General features: G+C 37.2%; 1 non-coding gene across 1 annotated transcript; it reads left to right on the top strand.

Moving 5' to 3' along the window:
* The first annotated feature begins 2,501 nt into the window (after positions 1-2,501).
* LOC143882375 (small nucleolar RNA R71) lies at positions 2,502-2,608 on the top strand. The gene has a single exon (XR_013252214.1). It is a non-coding gene; the product is annotated as a small nucleolar RNA R71 (small nucleolar RNA).
* The last annotated feature ends 2,673 nt before the right edge of the window (positions 2,609-5,281 follow it).

Here is a 5,281-nt window from a genome sequence, read left to right as displayed (position 1 = left end):
TTCAAATTCCAAAATTAAAATATCCACTAACTTTATTTCTTAAAATAAGAGAACAACTTTCTTTCTAAGAATACCAAGTTCTTTCTAATTTGCAAAAAATTACCAAAAATAAAAAGAAATGAAATTTTCTAACTTTAACTATAGAAAAGATTAGAAAAGAAAGTTTCTAAAAGCTACCCCCCCCATACTTGAATCATGCAGTGTCCTCAATGCATGCAAAAATAGAAACAAGGACAATAAAGAGAAGAGAGGGGCGTACCTTGTTCTTTTAAGAGAGATTTGAATAAAGAGGCTCATGAAGATCCATGACCTCTTCTAAATTAGATCTTGGTAACTCAACAAAGGACTTCAATCTGAGTAAATGAAACTTGTCCTTCCAAGTAGAGTCCTTATTTTCTTTTAAAAAATTAATTAACTCTTCTTCTTGGGTCGAGTTTAAGTCCATTTTGATTCTCACAGGAGATGTGCAAGTCTTACCCAAATATGCTTTTCTTAAATTTGAATGCAAAGGCGGCAAATTTAACTGTGGGGCCTTTTTGGGTGGAGGCTTGGGAAGGGGCGGAGATAGGGATGCTCCAAATTCTATTTGTTGGATGCTAAGGTCATCAGAAAAGGAGTCCCCTATATCTCTTGCATTCTCCAAGCCTTCTTCATCTAGAGCTTCTTCAAGTCCTGCATTCAAAATATTTTCACAATTAGTCTCAGGAGAGGAGTGCAACATATTAATTTCTTCTTGTAAATTAGGTTGCTTACCTAATCTAAAAACATTAAAGTCCATGGAAGCATTCCCAAAAGTTAATTTCATTAAACCATTTCTACAATCAATTAAGGCGTTGCTAGTAGCAAGGAAAGGCCTATCCAGAATTATAGGAATTTGATCCTTGATATTAGCAACGGGCTCAGTTTCTAGCACAATGAAATCTACAGGAAATAAGAACTCTCCTACTTTAACTAGGACATCTTCAACCATCCCTTTCGGTTTCTTCACTGATCTATCCGCCAACTGAAGAGTGACGGTGGTGGGTTTGAGTTCTCCTAATCCTAATTGTTTAAAAACAGAAAGAGGTAATAAATTCACACTGGCCCCTAAATCTAAAAGAGCATGATTAATATGAGTATTTCCAATAGTGCATGCAATGGTAGGACATCCCGGGTCCTTGTACTTAGCCACCATCTGTTGAGACAAGATGGAACTAATGTTTGCAGCCAAGAATGCCTTCTTGGGTACATTAGACTTGCGCTTTTGTGTGCACAAGTCTTTTAAAACTTTGGCATAAGTCGGGACTTCGGAAATCGCATCTAACAATGGAATATTAATTTGCACTTGTTTAAACATATTTAAAATTTTCTCCGTAGCAGTCACCTTTTTATTATTAGCAAGTCTCCTTGGAAAAGGAGCTTTAGGCACATACTCTTTTTCAGGTGGAGAAACTGCCTGCTCTGTACTTACCGGTTCGGGCTCTTCTTCTAAACCAATGGAGGATGACTCTTTACTTACCTTAATTGGAGATTCTTGAGCATCTTTAGAAGGTTCGGATCTGCCCTCCTCCCTTTGATATTCTCTGCCACTCCTTAAAGCAAATACAGCGTTACAGTGATCGGAGGGCTCCTGCTGCGGCAAGTTTGGTTGCATGGCATTCAACTGATTTACCTGTGGTTGTTGATTCCCATTTATGGCCACATTCCTTGGATTAGGAACTGGTTGACTTGGCATCTTCCCCTTTTCCCTTTCATGCAAGGCCATGGCAAGTTGGGAGATTTGTTTCTCCATATTGTGTTGGCTTATCATGAAAGTGCTAGTGAGAAGTTCTATGCTCTTTTCTAAGGAAGTTATGCGTGCCGACTCCTCTTGTTTTGGAAAACCCGGTGGTTGCTGATTTGAAACATTATTTAAAATTGGGTTTTGAAAAGGTGGAGGTGTGGTTAGGGGTGGTCGAACATTCATAGAAGGGAAGGTGGGCCTAGGTTGGCCAAATTGGCCTTGACCTTGGAAATTTGATGGCCCTCCTTGATAATTCCCTTGATTCCAAGAAAAGTTGGGATGATTCCTCCATCCCGGATTATATGTGCTACTATATGGATTATTTAAAAACATGGCACTTGCATTTTCATTAGAATTACCAAATTTAGCAAGAGTTGGGCACTCTTCCATGACATGGTCCGTGGCTTGACACCAATTGCACATAGGAACACTATGTGCAATTTGATGGACTTGTGAAGGTCCTTTGACAACTATTGCTTCTAGCCTTTTGATTAGGCTATCAAGATGGGCCTCCTTAGCCACGGCACCCTCTATTAGAAATCCCTTACCTGTGTTGGCTCTCTCACCTTCTTGAGTGGATTCCCACTCTCTTGTTTTTTCCGCCAAATCAAGTAAGAAGTTCCATGCCGCGGCCTCATCTGTGAAAGATGTAAAACCGTTAGGACACATGGACTCAAGAAGTTGCTTTGTTTGGTAATCTATGCCCTCATAAATAATTTGGCATAAATGCCACACATCAATTCCATGGTGAGGACACTCTTGGAGTAGGTCCTTGAACCTCTCCATAAACTTAGAAAATGACTCTAATGGCTTTTGTTTGAATTGTAAAATATCATTCCTAAGCTTATTAGTTTTATGTAATGGAAAAAACTTTTTTAGGAAAGCGACGGCGAACTCCTCCCAAGTGGTGATGGAGTTCGTTGGTAAGCCATAGAGCCACTTTTTAGCTCCCTCCTTGAGTGAAAACGTAATAAACCGCAACTTTACCGCATCATCGGTAAGTTGTTGCATCTTAATTAAAGCACATACATCTTCAAACTCACGCAAAAATAAATAAGCATCCTCCGAAGGGAGGCCATGAAAATGAGGAAGCAAAGAAATAAATTGCGATTTTAGCTCAAAATTATTGCCCTGCGCAACTGGCAATCTAATGCAAGAAGGTTGCGCGGTTCGGGCCGGATAGAAGCGATCGCGTAAACTTTTTGGCGGCTCTTGTTCTTCCGCCATGGCTACTTGATTTGGATTTGGTTCGATGTCTTCCTCCGTCTCTAACTGGTTTGCTCTTTCTAGTCGATTGGCCGAGTTCCGCACCCAACCTTCACTCATAAACACAGGAAAACCAAGTAAGAGAGATGGATAGCCAAGAAACCAAAAAATATAACTAAAATAAAAATAACTACTAATCTAACACTTCGAATAATTAAGATTCTAATGCAACTCTCTTCCCCGGCAGCGGCGCCAAAAACTTGTTTGAAATATTAAATAACCGCAAGTGCACGGATCGTGTAAATACGGGTCGAACTCAAGGAAGAGAAATCTAGTTGTCAATCCTATTCTTTTACCGATTAGAATACTAGCTATGCTATAATGTTGCCTGGAATGGACTCAGGATTTCCGTGGACTTAGACTTCGGAGTCAACACTATATATAAGCGTATATTCTATTCAATCTAAGAATCAAATTTAACTAAGATCTTTTTGATTTAAAATCCTAATTTAGGCAAAGTGTACCAAATTTTAATGATCTCTATTAACTACTTATCTAATTTAATTAGAAAACTAAATTCTAAGGGCTTAAGTAAATTGAAAAATTGCAAAAGTAATTTAGAATAGTGTAAAAACCTTAATTCAATATAAAAGATTACTTAGGGTTAGAATCCACCATGGGTTTGGATAAAATTGATTAATTAAAACAACTCTTGAATTGGGTTGAAAATTCGATTAACTAGTCAATAAAGAATAAGATCAAAGGGATGTCATTCCTTATAAGTAATTAATCAAATCCACTCTCCAATTTACATTGATTATATAGAACTTTATATTTGTTAATCAACAATCATTCATACGAAAGGGGAAAGCCAATGGCATGAATGATTGGGATTTTCCAAACACAAACTCCTACACAATTTTTCCAATTGAGTAGATTGATTTAATTGTAATTATTTCTCCTTCCCCATAGTTTCAACTAAACCCTAAGTAAATAGGATTTAGTTACTCATGAAGAAGGGAAGAAAAACAAAAATAAACGAGATAGATGGGAGAAGAATTGCCATATAGAACTTGAAAGAAAATTAAACAAAAACTAATTACTTCTTCACTAACTTGAATTGAAACAAAATTACATCAAATTGAACTTAAAATAAATAACAAAAATTAAATAGAACTTAGTCTTTTTCTCCTCCAACTTTGGTTGCATCTTCCTCCTTCAAGCTTTAATGTCACCTTGAGTTTGAATGGTGGATGATGATGCCTTGGATTGAGAGTTGAAAAGAAAAAGAAAAAGAAAGAACAAGAAAACCTAAGGGAGAGAGCTTGAGAGTAGTGGAGAGAAAAAGAGAAAATAGAGTAAGAGATTAAAGAGAGGGTAGAGAGTAGTGGAGAGAAAAAAAAAAAAGAATAGAGTCTAGAGAATGTCTTCTTTTTCCCATATGTAGCTTTCTTCTCCTTCTATTTTCATCTCCAAGAAAAGACACAATCTTGGCATCTTTTTGTATTTTTGGCAACCCCACCTGTCTTTGGCAATTTCTGAAACTTTTAGTATTTGTTGGTAAGAGCAAACTTACTCTTTTCTTTCTTCACAATTTCAGCAACTTAGCACCCATTTTTGGTAAGTTGTCTCTTCCTTTTTGAATTTTCAACGTGGGAGAGTGGATGGAATCTTGCTATAAGACAAAAGAAATGTATTAATATATTACCAAAAGTTATGAGAGTAATATTAAATAGCAAATGGGGCCACTTTCTATGGTATATGATTTCAATTTATAAACTTACTATCTTTCTACAAACCCAAAACGTGGGTGCAAGCCAAATTAGCAAGTGGGTCCAATGTGTGCATGGAATAACAATTAGAAAAAGCTATTTTCTAACAAAAACATGAGAGGGCTGTTGTTATGAAAAAATTACATGCTTTAGAAACAACTAGAAAATACTATTTTCTAAAGGGAAAGAACCATGGGCTGTATGTAATGTGAAATGGAAAGTGGGTGCAAGTGGGCCCCCACTAGCTTGCTTCCGGTACATACTAAAAAATACGGGCTGCTCTTGTACAATTCCAAATTGTTTTCTTGCCCTTTATGTGGAACTTTGCCTAAATGTTAACAGCCCACTTTAAATCTTTCAAGAAATGATCTCAACCATCCAATTTTGTGGACTGCATCATAAATGGATCGCACCCTACAAATTGACTCCATAAGAAGATCCGAACGGTCCAAATGGTGGGCGACTATGTAAAGTAGTTGCACCCTTCAACCCACTGCCACAACATAATCTAAACCGTCGAATTGATGGACCTCCGTGTAAA

Source organism: Tasmannia lanceolata, unplaced genomic scaffold (assembly GCF_043159265.1).
Source record: "Tasmannia lanceolata isolate RefF3 unplaced genomic scaffold, GAP_Taslan_0.1 ptg000007l, whole genome shotgun sequence".
Taxonomy (NCBI): domain Eukaryota; kingdom Viridiplantae; phylum Streptophyta; class Magnoliopsida; order Canellales; family Winteraceae; genus Tasmannia; species Tasmannia lanceolata.
The sequence above is the reverse complement of the archived record's forward strand: the minus strand, read 5'-3'. Positions and strand labels throughout refer to the sequence as shown.